We start from the raw sequence: 7500 nt of genomic DNA, 5'->3' as shown, positions 1-7500 counted from the left end.
GTGCCAGAGCGAGAGCGAGAGAGAGAGAGAGAGAGAGAGAGAGAGAGAGAGAGAGAGAGAGAGAGAGAGAGAGAGAGAGAGAGAGAGAGAGAGAGAGAGAGAGAGAGAGAGAGAGAGAGAACGCCCAGACACATAGAGAAGTGGGAAGGGAAAAAGATATAGAGGAAAAACGGTGCAGAAAATCCTGGCTTGCGGTATAAGAGATGAAGGGAAGGAGGAGTGGAATTGCCGGCTCTAGATCTCCAATTATGACGCGAAGATCAGCGGGACGGGAGATTTTCCAGAAAGACTCGATAGACCGAGGGAGTACATAAAATAATAATGGTAATAATAATAATAATAATAATAATAATAATAATAATAATGATAATAATAATAATATTAACAATAATAATAATAATAATAATAAGGATGCTGATGAGAATGATGTCAGGAGAGAGAGAGAGAGAGAGAGAGAGAGAGAGAGAGAGAGAGAGAGAGAGAGAGAGAGAGAGAGAGAGAATGAGAGAGGAGCTAGGAGTTGGCAGTTTGGCAGTTCTCATTTTCATTTGCATTCATAAGTCAGGGTCTACTGTCTTTTTAATTCATCTCTCTCTCTCTCTCTCTCTCTCTCTCTCTCTCTCTCTCTCTCTCTCTCTCTCTCTCTCTCTCTGTGTGTGTGTGTGTGTGTGTGTGTGTGTGTGTGTGTGTGTGTGTGTGTGTGTGTGTGTGTGTGTGTGTGTGTGTGTGTGTGTGTGTGTGTGTGTGTGTGTGTGTGTGTGTGTGTGTGTGTGTGTGTGTGTGTGTGTGTGTGTGTGTGTGTGTGTGTGTGTGTGTGTGTGTGTGTGTGTGTGTGTGTGTTCTTTGTACCCATAAACGCTCGGCTTTTATCATATAGTAATGTTCATGAAGATCAAAGAGCGGTACAAGTTATGTGTTCTGCTTCCGTGATTATTAAAGTTGACGGTCATTATTCATTTTGTTTGAAGTAAGGCTTGATTCCCATTATGATTCAGACAGCAGCTGGTGCCATCATGGGCCTCGTCAAAGAAGAGCGTTTATGAGGTGCCATACAACTACGTACACTGGATCTGTTTGTCTTGCTCAGAATGCCTCACTTTGTTTTGTTCAATGTGCTCGTCACATCTTTTGCTAGGGCCACTTTTCTTGTATTGCCGCAGTCTTGTACTGCAATTATAGTATCGTGATTCTTGGCGTCATTGAGAAAAAATGAGTAAGCTCTGTCATTTATATCCATTATTATTATTATTTTTTTTTTCATAATCTATTCATTTGTCTGTCTTTTTGAATATTTTTTTTTTTTGTTTGTCTGCCCATTCGCCTCTCTCTCTCTCTCTCTCTCTCTCTCCTCTCTCTCTCTCTCTCTCTCTCTCTCTCTCTCTCTCTCTCTCTCTCTCTCTCTCTCTCCCTCCCTCTCTCTCTCTCTCTCTCTGCACACCTTGCAACGCTAAGGTCACCGCACTGTGTTGAAAAACTCCCTCGGACTCTGACCACCTCTCACTGTGTCCATTTATTTTTTGGTAAGAAGGAAACTCGCTAAGCGCACACAGAATGGAGAAAAGATACTCGCTTAGTTGTTGTTCCCTTCATAAAATGATACAAAGGAAAAATATATAAGTGCATCACAACAGAGTGCACTATGAAGGTTCATTACTGATTCACGTGAAGTAAATAACTGTTTTGTGAGAAACGTTTCCTTTTACTGAATACCGAGTTCATAAGATTTATTCATGATGATATTTTTCTCACAGCATTCGAAGTAGGTACAGCATTCACGCCATGTATATTGTCAGCAGCCGCGACGCCACACCTGGAAACTCGCACCTGGAGGGCAACACCCGAAAGGCAACATCAGGAATATGCAGTAAAATTCAGCTCACCTATTGCATAAAAGATCGAAACACGATGGAAAAAGTAAAAAGACGATTAACAAAAGCAATCCCCGGACGTTTGCGTAGTTTATCGTTTAACAAGGTTAGGTTTGGTCTCTCTTCATGAACGAAGGGCTAAAGGTGATATAATTGGAGATTTAAAACTATTAATATATTTGGTAAGAGTATATACTATCAGAAACATTTACAAACCATGAAACCGTTATGAACACATCCATATTTTCGTAGATTACTGAGGTGAAGAATTTGATTGGTATGCATTTACTCTCAGTTTGTGTTGTTGTCATACTTTAGTTATCATTGCCTAATTTATTCCATTGTCCTGCCAAGCGAGGGGCAGACAATGCAAATGTTAAGCAGGATGAGCGCTAACGTTTACCAAACTCAAATTTTAACTTGTTTTTCTCACACCTGAATGATCCCATGACTGCTTGCCTTTCCTTGACAAAATATGAGCATTCCAGCAAAGTCGAAGGCAGTGAAAGAGAAGGTAAACATTGCGACTGACCATAAAATAATATATATCTCCGTCTTCTTCCACCACACACCTTTGCCTGACGCAGCTTAAAATGATGCACGGGGTAATCAGGCAACCTTCAGTCTGCATCCCAGTAAATTTTTGCGGCAATCATGGAAGTGCTGCTAAACCAGTCCACAAAACTACATGATTTTTCTTCAGTTTTTAAGCTTGTTCCTGTTTGGTGATGCCACAGTGGAGCACCACCATCCACATTTCTCTCTGACACTCCTACTTTCTTGCATATTCTCTTCTGTGGCACACATGCATCTCCTCCTTGGCCTCCCTGCTCTCGTCCTTGGCAGCTCCTTCCTCAGCATTCTCTTACCAACATAATCTGTATCTCTGCTCTGTATTTGTCCAAACCATCTTAGTCCCGTCTTTCAGTCCCGTCTAGTCTCGTCTCTTAGTCTTGCTTTTATCTCCGAACAGTCATACACATATCATTCCTCTCATATCCCCGTTTTTTAGCCTGTCCTCCTGTAACATCTTCAACACCGCCATTTATAAATGCTCCTCGTACAAAACCACACGATTCAGAGGCCGAAGCTAACATGCGAAGAATGGAAAATGTGACACAAAAAAAAAAAAAAAAAAAAAAAACGACACGGACGAAGAAGCTGAAATTATACTGCGCGTAGAGTGGTAAAGGGAACCCACAATATTGGATGAACAAGGCGCATAAAAGTCACCCTCGCAGTTGATGGATAACGAAGCCAAATATAAAACTATACGATTCAGAGACAGAAGCTAACACGTATACGACGAAAAATGTAATCTAAAAAACGATGCTGATAAGAGGGCAGAAATTATAACGTAAAGTAGCAAAAGGAATCCACAAAACTGCACGGATAAGGAGCATAACAGTCACCTTTGCAAGTTATGGAAAGAGAAGCCAAGTATTGCTCGAATCCAGCTGCCCAATGGTAAGGCTTCTCTTACTGAGCTGGCCATCACCACGCCCCCCAAAGCCGCCGCCGCCTCCGATCCCTTACCTCAGGACCCAACCAGCCAAGATAGGAACTCAGTGCGACGTTAAGTGGAGACTAACGAGACATAAATTGAACCCAATGACTGTAATGGTTAAGCCGGTGGAGATCGACTGGTGTGGATGTGACGCGCGCACCTCAATACGAGGATGCGTGAGTCAGCACTTGGGCCTCTCTTAGATGGGAAATACTGATAGATCGAAAGATAGATGGAGAGATAGATAGGAATATAGAAGAACAGATAAATATATATATATATATATATATATATATATATATATATATATATATATATATATATATATATATATATATATATATATATATATATATATATATATGTGTATATAAATCGAGTGTTTATACGGAGGTAGTGTGAGTTACACACTACTATTATGCAAAAGATGGATGCTGGTGTGCAAACGAGAGAGAGAGAGAGAGAGAGAGAGAGAGAGAGAGAGAGAGAGAGAGAGAGAGAGAGAAACTCTGGTGGAATGGGTGAGGAAATGGAAGGGCGAGTGAATGCAGAGCGAGGTGACTGAAGCTGTCGTGACATCACTGAGAGTGAAGGTGACGAGGGGAGAAGACAGCCTTGAGAAGACATTCCTGACACCGAACAAGAAGCGACTGGAAATGTAGTAGTGGATGACAGTAAAGAATAAAGGCTGTCAAGGAAACCTGGTACAACATTTAGGTGCATGATGATAAGCTTGTGGTTGTGGTGTTATTAGATGCTACAATGATATTATTTTTTTATGCAAGAGGAACTCGGGGATGGGGCATAAAAAAAAAAAAAGGCCCGCTAAAGATGACAGTCTCTGAAGAGTGTAGTGTAAAAAGAATTATTTAAAATTTGAAAAAAAAGTTTTGATACCTCTCTCTTGAAGCAGTCAAAGGTAGTAATAAGACGTTACGGAGGCTTACTGCTGATGAAAGGCTACTTAGAGAAAAGCGTATTTTTTGGTGGATAAATTACAATTTTTGTGATAGGACAGTCAGCTCATAACACACTTGAACAGTCTCGAAGTATCACAAGACGAGGAGTGACGGACGGCTAGAGAGAGGGAGTAAAGAGAACTGTATGGCACAAAAGGATAGGAGGTTTGTGGTCTTTAGAGAGGCTGCAGGGAAGTGAAGAAGAGGAGAGGGAGTATGGGAAACTGAGTGATACAAAAGAGAAGGCTATAGGGAAGTGGAGCATGGGGACCAAAAATCATGGAGAAACCTGTGTGTGTGTGTGTGTGTGTGTGTGTGTGTGTGTGTGTGTGTGTGTGTGTGTGTGTGTGTGTGTGTGTGTGTGTCATGAAGCGGTGCTTCTGTATTTTTGGCGCCGCTATGAGTGGTGCCACTAGACTTATGAGGTTGCCAGTGGAGAAATGAATGTTACGGACCTACCTATTCGCGAAATTAGCATGACGCGAGGTGACAGAATCTTAAAAATAGAGAGCGCTTCATTAGGACTTATTAAAGGGACTGTCGTGGTAGAATGAGGGAAGATACGTTGATAGAAGTCCATAGTGTCGACGCTAGTAAAGGTCATTGGCTTCATGCTGAAGTGGAGAAAGAAAAAGATCCTAAAGTGAGAGCGAAAATCCGGCTTACGTGAGTTTATGAGTGAGAAAGATGGTTTAAGGTCGGAGTTAGAGATTTAATACAGCGAACCAGAACATGTATCAAGACTTATACTCTCCCACCGCCAGCCATCTCACAGGAGATTTCCCCAAACGAACATTTCATCCCACAAGATTTCCAACGCTCCCCAAAAAAGGAGAAAAAAAAAAAAAAAAAAATCCTACGTGAAAAAAAAAAAAAAACTGCTTTAGATTACTTATGTTAGACAAGGAAAACTTATCGTACGAGCGCAATAGGTGAGATTTTTACAAGGGAGTTACTTGAGAGGTAAAATCTACCCAGAAAAGCGTGTGGAGGTACTGATGCGTGTTTAACAATGACAAAGGTGGATGTGATGGGAGAAAATTAGGGCAGCACTAGATTCGCTCATCCCGTGGAGACTTGGTGCACAAAGGCGAGGGTGTTAACGATGTGGGCAGAGACAACAGAGGGTGTGGGAGGAGGAGGGAGGCGCGAAGGATTTCCCGGGTCCCTGTAATTAATGTGTAAGATTTGCGGCTCTTCACCTGCCTCTCCCTGACACACCTGGACCCCTCAAGGCTTAAGTCGAGGGTGAGGAAGGGAGAGAGAGAGGGAGAGTGAGAGGGAGAGACGTGAGAAACAAAGGAACATAAATGCAGAGCAAGAGAGAGTTACTGTAAAGGATGAAATGATTACTGAAAAAAAGACGGATATGAGAAAAAGGAAAGTAAGAATAAATGGGGAAAAAAAAGCGAGGAAGAGAAAGAAACGTGAATTGCCATAAATGAATCAATATTACAACAAAACTACTACTACTACTACTACTACTACTACTACTACTCCTACTACTACTACTACTACTACTAGTACAATCACAACAACATCAACAACAACATCACCACCACCACTACCACTACTGCCATAACCCCATCACCACCACCACCATCACCACCACCAACAACAGTAACCATCAGGATACAAGACAATCCCAGTTGCTTCCTGTTATGTATAGTAAGTAGTCTTGGTCAATAAATTAGTAGCACACCGCATCTGCTTCCACCTTCACTTAGCCTCTTCTCTCAGTGTTAAGTCCTCAGATCTACCGGCAGTCTGTCAATTGTCAGGTTTTGTAAGGGAATTATCAGACTAGAGGATTTAAGATTGAAGACAAACGTTTGACACAATGGAAGTACAGAAAGTTACTCGATTTCTGACCATGGTTGTAATCACTGTCCATTCTCTTCATGCACCACACATATCCACACTCACGTAACCCAATAAGCCAGTCATGTGTATTGCCTTTAAATCCTCAGCAGAAGAGACCACAGGCTAAACTTTCACATATACACAGTGGAGGTACAAAAAAATTACCCGATTTCTGATCGTGACTGTACTTATCATTGTCATCTCCCTTTATGCATTACAAACGTTCACGCACACAGAACAGTCACCCATGCGCATCACCTTCAGACAGGGTTGGTATTAACCCCCTCCCGCCTCCCCCCCCCCCAAAAAAAAAAAAAACCTAAGTGGATTTTTTTTTTGTTAAAAAAAAAAAAAAAAAAAAAAAAAAATATATATATATATATATATATATATATATATATATATATATATATATATATATATATATATATATATATATATATATATATATATATATATATATATATATTTAAAAATTTAGTTCTGTATCATACTGATAAAATATGGTTACATATGTACATATACATAAAAAATGTAAAAGTAGTCAAGCCTGACCCGTTCATTTCCTGTATAGTACAAGTTAACACAGGTTTTGTCTAACCGGACTAACTTGTATCAGCATAACCTAAACAAGTGTCTGTTCTTCATTAATAGAAAATGTCAGAATCTTTCAAGATCTAAATTCCCTCGTGACTTCTGTCACCTAGCCAAAAAACATCTCCAGTAACTTTGCTTCTTCATCTTTCCTTCCTTTATTTCAACCTGATAGCACCACTTTCATCTCATCTGTTTCTAAAACTGAACTCTTCGCTCAAACCTTTGCTAAAAACATTTCCTTGGATGAATCAGGGCTTGTTTCTCCCTCTCTTCCACCCTCCAAATACTTTAACAGCTTCTGCGAAGTCATGTGTTATGAGTCGTCTCCGCCAGTTTTTCTCATCCCCCCCCTCAAGCTGCTAACTCTGTACAGGAGCCTTATCTGTCCATGTATGGAGTATGCTACACATGTATGGGGGTTTCCACTCATACCGCTCTTTTAGACAGGGTGGAAAGAAAAGCATTTCATCTTATCAACTCCTCTCCTCTAAGTAACTGACTGTCTTCAGCCTCTCTCTCATCGCCGCAATGTTGCATCTTTTGCTATCTTCTACCGCTATTTTTCATGTTAATTGCTCTTCTGAACTTGTTAACAGCATGCCTCCCTTCCTCCTGCGGCCTCACTGCAAGACACTTTCTTCTTTCTCTCATCCTATTCTGTCCACCTCTCTAATGCAAGTTAACCAATATTCTCAGTCATTCATCC

General features: G+C 40.9%; 1 protein-coding gene across 1 annotated transcript in view; it reads left to right on the top strand.

Annotated features, from left to right (window-relative positions):
• Positions 1–7500, top strand: part of LOC135111007 (putative neural-cadherin 2) — a 240977-nt gene that overhangs the window by 56142 nt on the left and 177335 nt on the right. The window lies entirely within an intron of this gene.

This window comes from Scylla paramamosain, chromosome 2 (genome assembly GCF_035594125.1).
Source record: "Scylla paramamosain isolate STU-SP2022 chromosome 2, ASM3559412v1, whole genome shotgun sequence".
NCBI classification, from domain to species: Eukaryota; Metazoa; Arthropoda; class Malacostraca; order Decapoda; family Portunidae; genus Scylla; species Scylla paramamosain.
This window is presented reverse-complemented; position numbering and strand designations above follow the sequence as displayed.